This window comes from Canis aureus, chromosome 1 (assembly GCF_053574225.1).
Source record: "Canis aureus isolate CA01 chromosome 1, VMU_Caureus_v.1.0, whole genome shotgun sequence".
Lineage (NCBI taxonomy): Eukaryota > Metazoa > Chordata > Mammalia > Carnivora > Canidae > Canis > Canis aureus.
This window is the reverse complement of record NC_135611.1, coordinates 60,062,604-60,083,331: the sequence shown is the minus strand read 5'-3', so window position 1 is coordinate 60,083,331 and position 20,728 is coordinate 60,062,604. Positions and strand designations below refer to the sequence as shown.

General features: G+C 37.4%; 1 long non-coding RNA gene across 1 annotated transcript in view; it reads right to left on the bottom strand.

The window, feature by feature from the left end:
• LOC144285838 (uncharacterized) overlaps nt 1-17,112 on the bottom strand; it is a 38,439-nt gene extending 21,327 nt beyond the window's left edge. Inside the window, exon 1 of the long non-coding RNA XR_013354041.1 lies at nt 17,001-17,112. This is a non-coding gene — a long non-coding RNA (uncharacterized LOC144285838). The remainder of the gene's footprint in view (nt 1-17,000) is intronic.
• Between the last annotated feature and the right edge of the window lie 3,616 nt (nt 17,113-20,728).

Genomic DNA, 20,728 nt, shown 5'->3' with positions numbered 1-20,728 from the left:
ATGCACTTTGTCCCAGTAGCCCCTCCCTGCTCCATAAAAACTCATCATCTAAATTGGCAATGGCCTTGAGAAACAGAAAGAGAAGGAAATGTTTGACATTGCAAGTTATTATGGTCCATCATTATTTCAAATCTCATCTTTCTACATATATATCTGTGTATATACACATTATTTATAAATATTATTGTATAAACATAGATGCAATTGTAGAGACACAGATACACAGAAATTAGCCTGAAGATGATATATATCTCAATATTAATAGAGGTTGAGAAGTGTTTTACCCTTGTCCAGCATTTATTACATTCATAGGTAAATACTGAAGCCCTTTTTAAAATGTGATCTAAATCACATTTAACTGTCCAAGCAATCTTTTAATTTACCCGGATAACAATTTATATTTCAAAAGTGTTGAGAAAACCACTGAATCATGTAAGTCCACCTCATCCATAGACATGGTTTCAGCTTAGATTTGAAAAACTCTCACTAGGAGAAACAGAGACTACATCAGAATTTGTACAATTATGTGTTTCATTAGGCAAAGTAGAAAGAAACCATAAAGTAAAATCCTGCTTTATGCCACCAGATATTAAAGCCACTGGACAGTTAAATAGAGTCACCAGGTGTTATCTTTCTAATTACCACCATGTGCTGCAATCAAAAACCTCTTCAACATCATTTTGATATGTGGCAGCAGAAAATGTGCATACTTGTTCAATGTAAAACTGACATTTGTTTTTTAGTAAATGTTTATCAATTCAGAATAGTACCAAGAACATCTTTTCTTCAAAATTGATTGTGTTTGATCAGAGCAGTCCACTGTTTATAAATCTCATTTTCCCCAAGGATAAGGAAAAAAATTATAATTGACTCACGATACTAACCACAAATCCAAAGCCACGAATATTAAAGGCAGCTATACGAAGTGAATGGTAACAGTGAGACAAGCTAATCATAACTCAGAAATATTGAGACCCAGAGTGCTGATTTAGCACGTATAACTTTCCTGTTATGGTTCAAGAATCATCATATTTTCTGAGTAATTTGATTTCTTGTAGGAAATATACCAGGATTGCATCTTGGAATAACTAACGATGTTAGGGATTGGCTGGATCCTTTACAATTGCAAAATCTCTAACCTTAAGTTTCCTGAGGGACATCACTTATAAGAAACAGGGGAAAACAAGAAATAGTCCAGTACTCTGACTTTTAGAAACTTCTAATTCACAAGTGCTGCAAAAAATTCTAAATAAAATAGAGCTGAGATCAGGAATAGAGTGTGGGAGGAAGAAATCACTCAGGACCAAATGCTCCTGCGTAAGCAGACCCCAATTCACTCAAAAAGCATAAGGCCACCTTCCTGCACCCCCAGGCCACTCTATCCTGACCCCACAGCCCCAACATAAGCAGAAAGCTTAATGTGACTTAGTTATACAGTAATTCATTTCCCTCTGTGAAGAGTTACCCACTTCAATCTAATTTCTTACGGCCTCAGGGGGTATATTATAGAGTGTGTTTTGGTTAAATTGCACTAGACAAATAACATGGAAAATCTTGTATGTGTTAACCACAATAATTCTTATACTCCTATAACATTTTAACAATGAGCCTTAAAATATGTGATAAATTCTATATGATCCTCACAAGACTTTAGGGTTCAATACAAAAAAATAGAACCACTTTAGGTGTATTAAGAGATATGAGTTTAATACAAGAAATTTTATTTACAAAATATCTAGAAATTTAGAAGAACAGTCTCTAGGCTAGACTTCCAGGAATGACCCTGAACACTACATAACTGAAATACCAGCAGGGCTGCTGATTCTGCCAAAATATAAAGGTAAAAGTTAACAGGCGACCACTGGAACTAAGTAAGAACATTCAGCTACGACTGTGTTCTGATAATGAGATCTGTTTTCTGAAAGAAAAAGCCAAAGCTCCAGGAAAATGGCTTTCATATCACTCCTACATTTTTTAAAGAGATTTAATTTAATTAATTTAATTTGAGAGAGAGAGAGGGAGCCGGGGTAGGGGCAAAGGGAGAAGGAGAGAAAGAATTTCAAGCAAACTCCCTGCTAAGCATAGAGCCCAACGTGGGGCTCGATCTCCTGACCCTGAGGTCATGACCTGAGCTGAAGCCAAGAGTTGGACAGTCAACCAATTAAGCCACCTGGGCACCTCCTATCATTCTCATCGTATAAATCATGAATACATACTTCTAAATGATAGGATCTAACTTGTTTTCAAGTCTTAACAGCAAGGAGCCTGGGAAATATGGATTTTCAGCTTTCTAGCTTCTGCTGGACAAGAAGGCTACACAGAAGCAGTTAGAAATGGATGCTCAGGACAGAGCAATCATAGCTACCATGGGCAAGAGTTGGTACTTCCATTTCACAGATGAAGAAACTAGATTCAGAAAATTTGACTTGTTCAAGGGCCTCAATGTTAAATAATGAATCACCAAGAGTAGAACCCAGGAGTTTCTATGCCACATCTGGTATACTTTCCAATTTGCCATTTTGTGTTAAGGGATTATTAAACTAGAAAAGAAACAATTGATCACACCCCATAAAGGGAACTATCATTTCCTGACATTTATTTGCTCATTTATCAGGTTATTATTATGTTTCAAAGAGGTCAACTTGGGAAGAATCTCTAGATAGATTGATTAACATTCCTTCTCAATGAATGTTAAGCTGTTAATAGAGTTTAGGGTATAGGTGAAGCTGGTAAAGTGCTTTTGTCTTCCTTTGAAAATTCAAAAATCACTCAAAACCTTGAGATAGAAAGAGGCATCTGAAAAAAAATTCGTGTTTTTATTTTATCCTCCCCTAAATTAAAAGAATATTTGAAAAGATTTATAAAATGTCAGAATAAAACAAAAGCACAGTTATGTTATCTTAATTAAATTCAGAATGCTATTTGAATCAAATGTAATATAAAAGTAAGTTAACTAAATATTGGTGAAATAATCTCTTAAAGAGACACTGGCCTTAAAGATATCACTATAAAGCCGCCTACTATAATCTGGCTTCCTTACCAACTTATCGTATCTCTTTTTTAGTAATTGGTGCCTTTCTAAAAAAAAAATGAATTATTATCTATATCTTTACATGTGCATATTAATTTAATCTAATGTGAAATTTGAAGTTAATTTTTTTAGCCTCAAACTCACTCAAATTCACTAATAAACATGTGGAAAGTGGTTTTGCTGTCACTTTACAAATCTCCAAGGCAGCATCCAGTGCTCATTTTTGTGACTACCTCTTTAAGGGGAAGCATTTTGGAAGAGGTCTCCTGAGAGCATTTATAATAAATCTTTCCTGACTTCCTTTTAAGCAGGAAAGAAAAATCTATTTAAGACAATGCTTTAAGGCAAAATGTTACCTGACTTCAGATTCAAACTTTTCATTTATTAGGGAAGAAGTTAAGGTCTCCAGGGGGTGCTGAATCAGTCTATTCTGAGAAGTAGAAATGGAGAAACTACTTTAGTTAAATGGTGTCTAACTCTGGCAATAGAGACAAGTCCCTGCCCTGCCAACATTCTCTCTCCTGGAAGTACCACCATTCAGCTCTCAAGAAAGGCATATTGATTCCTGAATTGAGAAATAAGAAAATGATGAAGAATAATTGCAGCAGCTTTCATGTATTATATCCCCACTACATGCCAGTCATGTTTGATGCTTTATATATATAATATCTCCCCTAATCTTCAGAACAGTACTATAAACATTAATAATCCCATATTACAGAAAAGAAAACTAAGGCTCATAGGAGCTAAAATTGTGGCCCAGGTCACACAGCTAGTATGTAGAAGAATCAGGTCTCAACCCCTGGTCAACTGCCTTCAAAGTTTGCATGCCCTACCCTAGAGTTGGGCAATGAAATACCAAGTAACTCAAGTAAAGGCCACTATCGTATTTAAAAGGAGCAACTCAAATAGAGATAGTCTGAGGCAAGCAATGCAGATTGACACAATGACCAAAAACCTACACCTTGTAAAACTGCAAGACCACAGTAAAAGCTCTGCAATCTTACCTGAATGTCTATAGCAATCAATGTAAAGGTTATTCAAGTTCAGCAAACTTGCCTGTAGCAAAATACAGCTAAATTTGTTCTACTTATGGGAATGGAAGGAGACTAAAGATTTCTGTTTCCTCATTTTCAGATCTATCCCCAGTTTGAATTTTCACCTTCAGAGTTAAGGGACGCATCATTGAAAGGGATGCACAGCTAAGAATAAATAAGTTATTCTTGAAAAGACAATCAACATCCCTTCTACTCGTCTATGTATTACTGATTTTCTTTCTCAAAAAAAGATTGTTATTGATATAGGAGTGTTCATTTTGTTCAGACCCAAGGTATATTTTCCGTATAGCTTCTATTGCATCCTATAATATGTGTCTTAAACACATTACACTCTTTATTTGGATAGTTAAAATTTATTTTCCAGTTATGGGGCCAAGCCAATTGATCTATTTCACTTTGGTTCTTGGTTGGAGGGTGGCGGGGGGTGGGGTAGGGGTGGTGGCAACGTGGTAGATATTTTTGGCTGGTAAGGGTTTTTTTTTTTTTCTTTTATTTAATTGCACATTTTTTTCTTCCTACTACCATTTCTTCCTCCAAATGTCTGCAACTTATTGTAACTCAGACATTCAAAATCAGATGTGATGTCTGAAGCATTGTAACTGAATTGTGTGGGAAGAAATACTCAGGACTGTTATTATTCTTCATATAGTTCTTCAAAAAGCACTCAGCTTTTCTGCTGCCACATCACATTATAAATTAATTTTGCTTCCAAGTAATGCTCACCTTAATTTTCTTTTACTTCACTACTCTTAACAGGTTATCTTGGCTGAAGCTCAGATGTACTAGGCAATGATCTCTCTGGAGGCCCTCAAATGCTACCACCATATACAATCACCTTAGCTGTCTGAAAATTCCTCAGGACATTTAAAGTTTCTAGCCACAGTTCTTGATTTGCCTGGGGACCATGGAGGCCCATAAGAAAGAATTTTTGACATACTGGGGTAGGATGTGTGGAAAGGGATTGTTAAGGTGACACAATGAGACTTAAAAATACATATTTTCTACCAGAAGCAATACTAAAAGGGAGAAGTATTTCTGAATACAGTAGGAGGCTTTCCTGGAATTTACCCCTACTGCTTAGACTACTCCTACCAGTGCCATCACCACCACCTGCTGCCCCCCTGCCACCATCATGGTAATTATTCTCCATTCTCCCCTAACCTGGATCCACTCTCCATTATGTTCAGTGTACGCCAGAAACGCTGGCTCCTGCAAACTGCATTGGCTGGGGTATGGGAAACCCAGTAGGAAATCAGAAAAGAGGAAAAGAGGAAGAGATCAGTGTTATTCTTGGCTCACTCATGCTTTGTGTCAATGCTAGGATTCTAACAGTGGCTGTGACTCTCTGACCACAGCTTCTGCCACGTGGCGCCCCCTCCACAGTTTTTTTGGTGGTCACAGGGCTTTGGTGAGCTGTTCTTCCCCACAGGTTTGGGAATTGTAGCACCTTCCAATACTGCTACTTGGAAGTGCCTCAACTTCTCTTGTTTGTTATGTTTCTGAACCCCACACATCTCCAACAAATACTTTCATTAAATTCTCCAAATTTCATCAATATGCCTTCTGTCTCTTGCTGGGCCCCAGGCTGATAATAGTAACTGGGTTCAGGAGTGGCCTCAAGAAACAGAACCTGAGGTTGAAATTCTAGTATTGCTTCCATATACATTATTTTATAATATAAAGATGACCTCCCTACTCAGGTCGGGGAGAACATGGGTAACTAGTAGAGGACAAACTTTTGGGAGATTAAGTGTCTGTATCATTTGCCTATTATGGTGATAAAGATTATAGGCTGCTTCTCACTCTACTGGAGAGCTTATAAAAATAAAATAAATGTTTTTAACTCAAGACATGATGGAAAACCAGAAAGTTTCTAATAAGCTTTATATGTATCTCTTATGTATCTGTAGAACAGACATGATTAATGATCAAAACTATAACCTGAGCATGTAAGTGGCAGAGTTGCACTATTGATTAAATACCTACATTCAGTGGGCTTTGAGAGTTCAAGTTAAAATTATAGTTAGCAGCCCTTCTTAAGTCTTAGGGTCCCACCCCTTTGTAACTAGGGTTCTAACTATAATCTATGAGACTTGTTACAATAAGTCATTGGTTGAAAAAGTAGAACCCTAAAACTTAGGATGAGGTCTTTAACTTGAACTGTCAAAGACCCCTGAATCCTCCTAGCTGGCTAAAACAGTCCCTCCAGTTTGTCTGAGAGAACTATTTTCAAAGACCTCATCTCAAGCACTTGCCTAGCAAAGACATTCCCATTCTCCTCAAGGTTAACTCCCACCATCATTCATCACTTCCATGGCCAGAAGGAAAATTGCAAAGTATTCTCAAGGATAAGCTAGATTCTACACCCAAGGGGAGACAGGACCCTGACAACTTTTATAATCAGCAAATGGAAGTAGGAAGAAGTATGTTTAGAAACAGATTCTTGGGGCGCCTGGGTGGCTCAGTCAGTTAAGTATCTTCCTTTCACTCAGGTCATGATCCCAGGGTCCTGGGATCCAGCCCCGCTTCGGGCTTCCTGCTCACTGGGGAGACTGCTTCTTCCTCTCCCTCTGTCTCTCCCCTTATATACTCTGTTCCCCTTTCTTATACTCTCCTGTGCTCTCAATAAATAAAATCTAAAAAAGAGAAAGAAAGAAAGAAAGAAAGAAAGAAAGAAAGAAAGAAAGAAAGAAAGAAAGAAAGAAAGAGAAAGATTCTTAAGGGATTAAATCAAGAAGATAAAAATATGAAGTTGGTTTAAAAAGGATTTATCAATATGGGAAAGTTTATCTAAGATTCTAAATATAAACTATGTCAGCTGACACACCTGGGATGAGCTCTAATAGTTTGCTGGAAGCCTGGACTCAATAGTGACCTGCACAAATGAGACTGAGATACTGGAATTTCTCTGCAACAAAAAGGTAAGAAATCAAAAGTATAAGGAGTGGACCTATTATGTGTAACCTAATCAGCCACACCCTACCATACCTTCAGGAGAAACAAAGGCACACTTCTTCTCCCGAGCTATAAGAATACTTTGGTAGTGAACACCAGTATTCCCAAAAGTTCTGTCATTGCTGCCTTCCATAGACCAGAGAAGCTACAGAAGAATTGGGCTCCCTAATTTTGATGAGAATGATGCAGCCTTAGAGTGGTAGAGGCCAGGTGCCAGTGCTCAGTCTCAGGGATGAGGCTGGCACAAGTAGTGCAATAAACCACAAAGGCAGAACGACAATACAGATTTTGATCCACATGAATATATGGTTGTGGCTAATTTTTTGAAATAGATTGTCAGCCTTCTAAAACATCAGTTAGTCTACATTACTAGACCAATTCTTCCTTTGGTAAGTAATACTCAAAACAAAGTACTATAGTGGGAATTCATGGCCTTTTACCCTATTCTCAAACTCAGAGCCTTTTGAGATGGAGGCTAGTTTCTTTTAAGGAATCACTGAAATGTGGTCACAAAAATACACTGTAAATCTTGCTCCACACCTTCCCCCAGATGATCCATAGCCATTTAACAGGGTCACAGTGAACTGGGAAAGAGAATAACCATACCATGTAGGAGTTATTACTTACTGGCTGTAATTTAGCACTAATCAGTGTGGGCACAAACTCAAGAAATAAATGGAATCTTGGCCCATATCCACCTTCAATGGTCAGTGGGCTTTCAGTGGTTATTTCCCATGTTCCTGACCATAGGTAGAAAAATTACAGTTAACAACTGGAACCATCTGTAACCTGTTCTCTGACCTATGACGTAAATGTCTTTTTGGTGGGAAGAACCAAGTAAGGCCACTGGAATCTCCTCTGTCAAATAGTAGACAGGAAACAATACTCTGAAGATTGAAAGAAACTGGGATGGTGATTCCTTCTCCATATACTTTTACTGCTTCAAGTTGGCTGGTACAAAAGCCAAATGGATGCTTTCGAATGACCCTGAATTATTGGTGCCATCAGCCACAGCTGCTGATCCAGATGTGGTTCCCCTACTAGAGCAAATCAACACAACTGCAGGTTTCTAGAGTATAGTCATTGATCTAGGAAATGCTTTGATTTGTTGTGGGGTTTTCTCCCCCTATTTGAATTTGTAAAAACAACGAGGAAAGATTTGTTTTTATCTAAATAGTAGGAATAGAATTATGCCTTCAGTGTCTTACCCTAGGACTATGTAAACTCTCCTGATCTCTGTCATAATATAGTCCAGAGGAGTCTTTACCATGTTGGGATCCCAGAAAACATCATTCTGATCTGTTACATTTGAGGATACTATGCTAATTGGACCTCTTGAACAGATGGTCACAAGCACCCAGATAGCTAAGTAAAATCACGTGTGATACTGAGTAGGAGGTAAACTTCAAAAGGCTTTGGGATACTACCACATTGCAAAAATTCTTTGCAAATTCATTGCAAAAAATCCTTAGGTGTAGAGCATGTGTAGGTATCCCTTCTAAAGTCAGCAACAGTTAAATGCACCCTGAATTTCCTACTGGGAAGAGAGTGACACCAAATTGAGCATTAAGTCTTTGTGTTTTAGAGGAAACATATACTACACTTGGGAACACTGCTCTGACCCATCTCCTGACTAGTCCACAAGGATACCAGTTCTAATTGTTGCCCAGAGCAAAAAAGAGTTAGCAATAGGTCCAAGTTGTGATGCAAGCATCCCCACCTCTTAGATTTCATAAGCTAGAATATCTAAGTGGTACTTGGACTCTTAAAAATAGAAATGCCCTTTGGAGCCTCCATTGTATCACAATAGGAAAAACAGCATAGACCATAATATTCTGGGGCAAACCTAAACTCTCTTCTACAAACTACTATTTTCCATTTGTAAAGTTATTTCTGGTTTGCTACTTGACTGTGGTATAACCAAATAACACCTGAGTGCAGCAACCAGGGGACTGTATGACCTGAGTTGCTTGTCGTAAATTGGGTATTATTTGCTCAACCAAATCCTAAAATTAGATGCATGCAGCAGCATTGAATAATTAAATGGGAATGGAATATACCTAAAAATAAACCTGGAGAGGTCCAAAAAACTCAAATACCCACTCTGAACAGAATCAGACTTCAAAGTACCCACTCCTACTGCTGCATCAGGAGTGCCTTAAACCATACCTGTGTCCTCATGGGCGGTCATCTATGACTATCAGGCAAAGAGGAAAAGTTATCTGTTACTTGATGGCTGTTAAACCCATCCAGAAGTGGGTATCTGCCCTATCTGTGGCCGTATGAAAGACAGTCCTAAAGGAAAATATTTCCAGAGGGCAGATTTTAAGGAAGTATATTTGGTTTTCTACTTTGTGTGGAGGGAGAGATGGTCTACTGTATGGATTAATAATGATTCCTGGAAGAAACTAATGAGATGCCTATTCCATCAGAGACTTGAAAAACAAGATAAGAGGACTGGTTTCAAAGAGTTCTTGGGTAGAGATATGTGGATAGATTTCTTGGAATAGTCATGAAATATTAGGATATTCATGTTCTATATAAAAGCTCACCACAGGGCTTCTATTGAAGAGGAGTCTTCTAATAATCAGAGACTAGGTGATTCCTACTGCAGATACCATTTAGCTTCTTTTATGCAGCCAATTCAGTATTTGTTTTCTTCTTTTCTTTTTTCTTTTCTTTTCTTTTCTTTTCTTTTCTTTTCTTCTTTTCTTTTCTTTTCTTTCTTTTCTTTTCTTTTCTTTCTTTTTTTCTTTTATTTATTCATGAGAGACACAGAGAGAGAGAGGCAGAGACACAGGCAAAGGGAGAAGCAGGTTCCATGAAAGAAACCCAACTTGGGACTCGATCCCGGAAGCCTGAGACCATGCCCCCCAAGCCAAAGGCAGATGGTCAACTGCTGAACCACCCAGACATCCCTCAGTGTTTTCAAACTGGCCATGGTGGTGGGACTGGAAATTATACACAGGGTTCAATAACAAGACTTTTTTTTCCAAGGCTAATCTGGCTATTATAATTGCTAGGTGCCCAGCCTGTCAACTACAGAGGCCAGTAAGGAGCTCTGATATGGCGCTTTTCTCCAAGGGAAACAGCCATCTTCCTAATGGCATGTTGATTATGTTGGATCCTTTTGATTTGGGAATAAGGAAAATATTTCATCCTCAGGAACCTAAATATCTATCCTAGATATGGATTGGCCTTCCAGTCCACAATGTTTTTTCTAGCAATCTTTTGTAGGTTGAATTGTGCCCCCCTGCAAAACATATGTTAAAGTCTTAAACCCAGTACCTCAAATGTAACTTTATTTAGAAAAAGGGTTATCAAAGTTGTAGTTAGTTAAGATAAGATCATACTGGAATAGGGTGGGCTCTTAATCCAATATGACTGATGTCCTTATAAGGAAAGGATGTGAGAACACAGGGAGAAGTGTCATATATATGACAACAGAGGCATAGATAAGCTACAAGTCAAGGAATGCCAAGAATTTCCCAAAATACCAGGAGCTAAGAGTGTGTATGTGTGTGTGTGTGTGTGTGTGTGTGTGAAACAGACTAACACCATCTTGGAGAAATATGCCATGATGACCCTTTCATGACCTGAAGCCTTCTTGAGCATAGCCCCACTCCCACATTTTTTAACCACACTTTTAAGTACACCCTTGGGGCATAACACCTTTGATCGATTCTGGAGATATGACTGACTCTCAAACATTTCCTCCCAGCTGGTCTCCCTGGGGTGGTCTCCAGCCTTGTATTACCCAGTCTTTAGGACTGGGTCTTATAGGAGGCAGGGAGTGGAGATCTACTTGTCTTTCTGCCACTCAAGACACCTTCTTTCCATAAGTCCCTTTAAACTATTTCTCACCAAGCTGGACTGGTTAGGCATTTTTGTCAGGCTTAACAGATCCTTTAGCCTTTGGAGATGGAGATCATTTAGCATATTTCTACCCTCCAGAGCTACACAAAAATTGTTTTAAGCCACCCAGTTGGTAGCACTTTGTTACAGTGACCTTAGAAATCTATACATAATCTTATCTGTGCCCTTTTCACTGACATACCACAAAACATCACCCTCAACTAAGCAACTTACATTGTAAAGAAATAAAAGCAGCAATGGGCTTATGTTTATGGAATTCACTGGCTTTGCCACATGTGCCATCTTCTAGAAGCAGATGGCATAATGAAGGCTCAGCTATGGCACCAAATGAGGATGATGGGATTATGTACTCTAAACCAGTGACCAATATATGATACTGTCCCCCTCATTCTTCACCATGCTCAGGTCTAGGAACCAAAGGATAGAAGTGAGAGTAGCCCTTTAATACTAAACCTGAAATATCTGTGCTAAGAAATTTGTTTTCTGTTCCTGTACCCTAGGGTTCCATAAAATTGGAATTATAAACTCCTAAGAGAATGATGCTTCCAACTGGGAATGGAGTCATAACTCCATTATATGGAAGTTAATTCTTCTTATTAATTTAAGGTTCTTATGCCACTGAGTTGACATGCAGAGACAGAACTTTTAATATTGTTGCGGTAATCTATCCCAATTGCCAAGGGGTGACTGTGCTGCTGCTACTGAATAGGAACAAGAAAGCTATGGGGGATGTCGAACTGGGTACAACAGTTCAAATAAATGTGAATCAAATATTCCCCATTTGGCGATTCTGTGGGCACTTTACAAGAGGAAATCTGGTGTCTTACCAGTCAGGAACTGTAAAATTCTGATAAGATTTAGGGACTATGATGGCCATTTTTTTGTGTCAACTTGGCTAGGCTTTAGTACACAGGTATCCAAACAAACACTAATTTAGGTGTTCCTGTAGAGATGTTTTTTTAGATCAGATGAAAAACTATAATCAACTGACTTTAAGTAAAGGAGATTATCCTTGATTATGTGGGTGGACCTCACTCAATCAGTGGAAAGACCTTAAGAGCAAAACAGATGTCCCTGAAGAAGAAACTCTGCCTCAAGACTACAGCATTGTTCCTCCTGTTTCCAGAATGCCTACCTGCCTTTCAGATTTCCAACTTACCATGCCCCAGCCCAGTCACGTGGCCAAGTATATATGTATATATATCAATTAAATACATACATTAATTATATATCATACATATGTCAATTTTATATAAATGTATATCAAATATATGTCAATTAAATATATACATACATTCACATATATACATATATTCACATATATTCATATATATATTCACATATACATATATCCTACTGTTTGGTTCTGTTCTGTGTCTCTGGAGAAACTATACTGACACAGGGACAAGCTATGAAGGTGAACTTTTCTAGGACCCATAGAGAAGTAGGCCTATCTTTACGCCACCTCAAAACATTTGTTTTAGAGAGGAGGGTTATTATTTCCTCTCTTAAAGTTTAAATTAATTTATACTTTAAGTTAAAATTTATATGGGGGCTTGGGAAGGATTTAAGGGTAGAGTATTGTTTGTCTCTGTTTTAAATTCTGTGTGATAAGGAGAAAAAATAAGTGGGAAATATCAGAAAGGGAGACAGAACATGAAAGACTCCTAACTCTGGGAAATGAACTAGGGGTGGTGGAAGGGGAGGTGGGCGGGGGGTGGGGGTGACTGGGTGACGGGCACTGAGGGAGGCACTTGACGGGATGAGCACTGGGTGTTATTCTGTATGTTGACAAATTGAACACCAATAAAAAATAAATTAAAAAAAGAAATGTAAGTAACTAGCTAATAAAAATAGGGAAAACCCCAACTGACAAATAATAAAAAAAGGTGAATTAAAACAATAAAAAATAAAAAATAAAAAATAAATAAATTCTGTGTGATTTCTCATGTTACTTATGCTGCTTGCATCCCTTTTCTGTTAAGTCACAGTGGTATGTTGAACTGCAAATACAGAAGTGGTGCTTTGGTCTAACAATGAGTTGCTTTACCTGAGATGGCTTATTTGCACTGGATACCCCTATGAACCACAGTGCAATGCCTCTAGGAGGACTGAGCAGCTACCACTGGCTGACTAACCATAAATAGAAGTTACTTAATTTCTATCTTCACACTGCAGGCTTGGGGCCTCACTGATACAGTGTTCAAACCTGGAGGGATGCCTGGGTAGCTCAGTTTCTGATCCCGGGGTCCTGGAATCAAGTCCTGTATTGGTGGCTCCCAGTCGGGAGCCTGCTTCCCCTTCTGCCTATGTCTCTGCCTCTCTCTGTGTGTCTCCCATGAATAAATGAACAGAATCTTTAAAAAAACAAAAAACAGGAGACTTGACTAACTACCTTTTGGTTTTCAGAGAAAAGACTGAAATCTACTGAAGAAAATGCAAAAAGGGGGGTGGAGTAGGGAGAAAGAGAGAGGGAGAAATTTCTCTGAGCTGTCCAAAGTAAACACATGTGACCCTTAAGGATGCCTACCACAGCATAAGTAAATATTAGGTAACTTTAGGAATGTTACCCAAAGAACTAAAAAAGTAAAGTGAATTTAGAACAAATTTGCATTTTAAAAACTACTACCTAATTCAAAGTTTCTCAAATTTAAACCATGCATGGAACTTCTTTGAAGGGAAAAATATTAGACAACTCAATATTATTTAAATTATTTACCTAATATTATCTATTTAAGCACTTACATAAAAACAGGTATAAAGTTCTTACATTTATACCCTTACAGAGCTAAAATATCTAAATAATTTTATAAGTTAAATGAAAGCAAAACTACAAAATCAATGAAGTTGTAATTTAAAACATTAGTGTGTCAATATGACAAATGATTGTTTATTCTGTTTAAATTTTTTAATTTAAAACACCTCAGGTTATTTTCATGGAAAAAAAAAACATGCTTTACGGAGTCTATTTAGAACATGATAGATCACCATTGGGGTCTTTGTCATGGTTAATATTACTTATTTTTAGGCAATTCTTTTTAAACACTGATGTATTATTTTGATTGACCAATGAATTAGATAAAGCATTCCAAATTACAAAAATTGGTAGCAGTGTTTCAATGTCATTCAGTAAAAAAAATCCTCGTTGTGGATTTACTATAATAATGACTACTAATGAGCTTTGGCAACTTACTAAATACAGAGGCAGAACCCAAGAACCCTTAATTCACAGGAGGAACATAGAACTGTCACAACTCAAGGTATTTTGAATTAGACATGCATAGACTAAACATAGGCTCTATCTTATGCTAGAAATCGTTTGGATACAAGGAATAGAACCAGTTCAACCCACTTCAGCACTAGAGGCTCTACCTCTGTCCTCATGGTGAGGGTGGAATCGGGAATTGGAGAACAATTAGGATCTGGGATAGCTATCCCATGTGGGTGTGTCTGTCTCTGCTTCCCTCTCTCTTTTCTTGTCTCTGCCCCTAAATGACAGATGTGCCTGCCTCTATTTCTGTATATGTGTGTCTGTTCTCTCTGTGTCTGTCACTGCCTGCTTTTTGTCTGTCTCCCATGCCACCAAGTCTTTTTTCTGTTTCTGTCTTCATCTCTCTATTATCTTCCCTCTGTGCTGTCCAGATTTATCTACCCATTTACATGTCAGTCAAAGACTGCTACTCCCAGTTCTGGCTTCACATCCTTTATAAATTTAAATGCCAACTAGGAAGAGTCCCAACTCCAAATTTCTAGGAGAAAAAAACCTGATTGGCCACACAGACTACTGATGTCAAGCTATAGCTGGTTTGAAGTGAGTGTCACATGGGTGGCTGCCCACTCAGCAGCGGCTGTTAGAACACACTCTCTGAAAAGAACATGGGTATTATAGGAAACATGTCTGCTTAAATGTCTATTAAGAGTCCAAAACATCAGTTTCTCCTAGCAACTATTCATTAGGGTACTTGAAATATCCAGTTGATTTTGACTTTAAAGATAGTGTCCAAAAACCAATCTGGGAAATTATACAATAGGCACAAAAACAAAGGCATTTAAAAATATAAGAGCCCCTGACATATCCTAGAAAGAGGTGAATGGTCCAAACCACAGGGACTATTGCACTGTTCTACCTACAGACCACTCTTAAAGACACTCATTTGAAGCACTTAAAAGGAGAACTGAACTTCAAGACTTGGGCTTGCAACCCTAACCACCAAAGTATGTGTTTTGTCCTTGCACTTTCTGGGAGAAAAGAGCATGGATAAGACTACTTTCTCCTTAAAGATTAAACATAATATTATAAAATTCTTCTAAGAACACTGCCTTTTATTTATGCACATCAGTGAAATCACTAAGAATGCTTTAATCATAAAAATTTTAAAGAGTGAAATTATATCCTCATTAAAAATTAATGTTTACTAGACACAGGCAGGATGGTATAAAGCTTATGCACAGAGCTGATAATATTAGAGAGAAGGGAAGATTAGATTAAAATTAATATGTAGGAACACATAAAATAAAGCTGAGCTTTACCAAGGGCACAGAAAATTTGGGGATTATGACTGGGGCTGTTCTTTTGAGGTAAATCCTCCTAGAAAAGCTAGACTGAGTCTCTCAAAAGATGAGAACACGTTGGGAGAAAAAGTCAATAAATGTATGGTAAGAGTATGAGTGAGAAAAGGAAGAAAGGTTGGAATGGACTTTCATTCAGTGGCAAGCAAGGAGTGCTAAGGAGTAGAGGTTTGCACAAAGCAACAACTGGCATATCGGAAGAGTTTCAACAGAGGGGAGGTTAAGGCAGCAAGTTTGGCAAATTCATTTGGCAAGAATTTATGCCATAAGCTGAATGATGGGGTGGACAGGGACTCTAACCTTGCCCTGTTATAACTGGCATGGAAATATTTAGCGCCAAAACACACCAATCAGCCCAGGACCTACAGATGTGCACAGTGGCCGTTCCCATCACAGCAGGCTGCACACAGTGCCCTTGCCCTGCAATCAAAATCCACCTCTCCTAAACACTGACTGATTTCTGATTGTGTCAAGATGCCAGATCTCAGCTAGGCGGGACACAAGAGACAGTCACTGTCATGTCCCCTGGCCTAAATAAGACTCTCTTCTTCTGCCAATCCCAGACAAATCTAAATGAGTCTCAGTGTGCTGAGAGATGAAAGTGTAGAAGTGGCTTCTTGGGGGTCAGAAGGCAGGGAGAGAATGAACAAAAAAGAAACAATAACGAAAGAGAAGGGGAAAACTCACAGGCACTGCCAGGAGGAAATGGTGAGCAAATATGAATTTGAGGCTAATGTCGGGGGAAGATGAAAACCATGATGGGAAAAAGCAATGGGGAGAATAAGAAGACATAGGAGAAACACTTGAGAAAATAAAAGGGAAGATGGGGGATAGTCAGAGAACAAAAAAAAAAAAAGAGAGAGAGAGAGAGAGAGAGAGAGACTAACAACAAAACAACAGAAAAGCAAAGCAAGTGAGCTAAGGAAGGGAACAAGAGGAGAATCTGTATGTACTATGCATCCTTTTGGCCATCTCTGGCTTGGGTTGCTGCTGCAAGGCCACAGTTTATCTAGCTAAACAGTAAAACACAAATAAAAGACAATGAGAGAAATAGAAATCTCTGCATAGAAGCCTAAAACTAACCTCTTTAATAATCAGTAAAAAGGCATCAATATATCTATTTTAAAATTATCCAATCATATAATGTTCTTGCATTCTGAAACTACCTAACTTTTGAAGTACATGTCTTTCATTGAGTAGTCTATCCTTCCAACATGTGACCAATAATTAGCCCACTGGCCTTACTGCTTCATACCAGTGTAACATGAATAATACATTAATTTTCAAGGGCAACACATCACAAGGACTTTAAAGGAATTAACCATCTCACTGGATAATAACTCAAGAGTTTTCCTCACCAGCTCATAATAACCAATAGCAGAAGAGCTATGGGAAAGTAACTTTTTAGCCTGCCATCTTGGTCTCTCTGACAAAAGAAAATCTGAATAAAGGAGAATAATAAAATTTCTCAAGAACCATGTGCATTATTAGCTATGTCACTTTTCTCTTACCTGGAGTTAAGTGCTGTCTCAGATGGATTATATTCACAGGTTATGCTTTCAAGGCCATGTCTCCCAGGTAATATTTGATGAGTCCTTCTTGGTATCTTTCAAGATTCATCTGTAAGAGATGATATGCTGAGAACATTTTCTATCCCTTCTATGTCACTAATGGCATGGGATCAATACTGAATAGTCATTAAAAAGCCTAGAGCTAAGTTTACTTGGAGACCCCAGTTGAAGACAATCTACAAAACTGTTTACAGTTTTAACAAGGTCCTTGTTACTCTCTTTACATTTATTTCATTTCACTTGACTATTTAAAATAGGATTCAGAAACTTTTTGAAGAATCCTGAGGGTTGTTAAGATTAATGGGTTTCAGATTTTCACTGATGTATACGTTTCATCTTTTAGAAAATCCGGTTCAGGTAAGAACTTGATTGATTGGAAGAGAAGCAGTCCATCATATCCTCAGAAACTATGACACTCAGAACGGCAAGTAGGCAGGGGGCCAGAAAGGAATCTGAGCAATCGAAAAACACATATTCATGCTCCTGGGTGACTTCCATGTGATGGCTACCATTTTTCAGCTTAATTATTTGGGTGACTGCTATGGAATGATTGTATCTGTCTCCCCAAAAATTATGTATTGAAATCTGCATATCCAATATGATGGTATTAGGCAGTGGAACCTTTGGGAGATGCTTAGGTCATGAGGGTGGATTAGTGTTAGGTGCATGAGTGGGATTAGTGTTTTTGGTTTTTTGTTTTTTTGTTGTTTTTTTTTTAAGATTTTACTTATTTATTTGAGAGAGAGAGAGAGCAGGAACAGGGGAGGGGGTGGGGCAGAAGGAGAAGGAGAAGCAGAATCCCTGCTGAGCAGGGAGCCCAACATGGGGGGCTGGATCCCAGGACCCTAAGATCATGACCTGAGTCGAAGGCAGACGCTTAACCAACTAAGCCACCCAGGCACCTCTAAGTATTAGTGTTCTTTAATAGAGACCCCATAGAGATCCCTAACTCATACCTATTCCACCATGTGGGGACAGTGAGAAAGTTCATCTATAAAACAGAGGATGCGCCCTCACAGATACTGAATATGCCAATCCCTTGACCTTGGACTTCTCAGCCTCCAGCACAGTGAGAAATACATTTCTGTTGCTAATAAGCTAACCAATCTGTAGTATCCTTTTTACAGAAGCCCAAATGAACCAAGAATAGTAAAAAGTATCAGGGTAAAGATTTTGTTTTTAGTTATGTTAGTATGAAGTATTCCACATTGGATTATACATGGATTGCAGAAAACCTGGAACATAAAGATAAGCAAATACAATAAGATAAGAACTAATCATAATTTTACTCTCCAGACAAAATCAACACTAGTATTTGGCCAATTTTTTTTATTTGTGTACATATTTTTAAATAAATGTGTGTTTAAATTATTTGAAAGCCTGCTCTTTTCTCTCAATAGGATATTATAAATATATTCCATATCAATAAATACAATTCCTGTACTTTTATTTTTAATAAATATATGTTATATATTGTATTATATTTGTAGCCTATGTAAGCAATCAGATATTAAGTTGACAGTTTTATTTTTCAAAGAAGGGTACAACACCATTAATCTAGAATTTTTAAAGAAAAAGTTGCTCTAAATAAAGAAATTACCAGTCAACTAACACAAAAATATTATTAAGCAGAAATTTAGAGATCTCAATATGTCCTGACCTTCCTTAATACAAAAGACAGGTGTTCAAATATGTGTAACAAAAGATATCTTGATCTAAAGGAACATTTGTGGTATTTTCCCTAAAATACTATATCTCATCCATTTTTTAATGGAAGCCTACTATCATCATTTAACCATTTATTGAAAAACTATACCCAACAATCATTTGCCATGTATCAAATTAATGAGTCTGCTTTTCAATTTGGGGATTGCTGCTCTTATTGTCACTGTTCTCTAACTGCCTCACTACCTTTTAGCTGTTTTTTCTAATTCTAATTTATCACGGGCTGAGACACTGGAGACCTAAGCTCATTAACATGGGTATGTTACATAAGGCCCAATAAATCGATGAGGAAAATATTGGAGTCAGTAAATATCGGCCATTGGTTTTATATATCATTCTCAGTGATTAATTTATATAATATTTATTTAAAAATCAAGATGTGTACTGGGTATTTTATGCTATGACAGAAAAGGAATATGAGATTTAGAGAAATGAAATATCTTGCCCAATGTTATCTAGCTGTAAAATTGCAGCATAAACACTCAAACTAATTCTTCTTACTCCAAATCAACTCGAAAAACTTTGTTAAATGTAATTTCAGGGTTATTTCCTTGTTCCTGGCTGAGGGATTGTAATCCAGAGCAAACAAAGTTTCCTAAAATATGTTTCATCAAACACAAATGATAACCAGGTATAGTATTATGTGACAAGAAAAAAGAACACTGGATCAAACAACTTGCTCTACTACAGGACTCCTCAGAGATTTGAATATGCTAGTGTACCTCATAAATCTCCAAAAGCAGCAGATTTTCATAACTACTTGGACCTCTGAGGTGACCCTCTATAACAGCATACCTCTTTGGGCTCCAAGGAGCAAACTACAGAAATACTGTCCTAGTGGGGCAAGAATAGGGGGAAGGCATTCATCTGACCAGGTAAGTAAGGTGGGATAGTCTTAGTCTTTGCATTCACTTTTTACTTACAATTTGTTAAAATAACAGAGATTAAAGTATAAATTCTGGAGAAGCTTGATATTTGTGTGAACTTTTATCTTTTGATAGTATATAAAATTCTTCAAATGAAAGGGATAGATAAATCTTTCAGGAGTAGCCACAGAATTCACCTAGAAACTACTATGAATAACATTTGGTGAGATAAAAGTTCAAACTCAAAGAGAACATATACATAAAATGGAAACTCTTATGCTGGATTTGGAATTAAACACACCACGACAGCAGATCATACCACTATTGTCCATGACCACCCTCTGTGATATGACACACTCTCCTTAGATCTTCTTGATCTGTAGCAAAAAGAGAATTCCCAGTGTAATTAAACCTTCACTAACTGCACATGCTACAAATATTTGAGCAATCCTTCAAAACCTCAGCAAATCGCTTTTAAAGTAGCTAAATCTATTTGTAGTTTATTAAAACAATTTTAGGAAGTAGCATCATTTTAGAATAATAACAAGGAAAGTCATCATGTAGCCCATGAAATACAAGATTTTCTGAAGGGAAACGGTTCCCCAACTTGCCTTCTCAATAACATTTTGCATCATGGAAATATTCTTTGCAAAATGTTTCCATCAATATCTGTGAGTGGAAATTTTGCTAAGCATTTTATGTTTATTATCATAAATTTAATATTTTAAAACAGTCCAATGAAGTAGGCACATTATAAATAATCTCCAACTTTACAAATAATAAGATTAAAGTTGAGAGAGATTAAGTTTTCAGAGTAGGCAAAGCTAGGATTGGAAGCCAGCTGCCTTATTACAAAGTACTTTCCTTAACCCACGTCTCTCTGTGATGCTCATATTCAATTAACTATTCCATATATAAAATATATATAACACCCTGATGTTCCTAATTAAATCATACAGTAGCCATGGAAGGTTTATTTTTTATTTTTATTTTTTCATGGAAGGTTTAAAAGGAAGAGTGTATTCTCAGTAACATTCCCCTATTTTACTTAGCAAGCTTCTTGTGACAACAAAACAT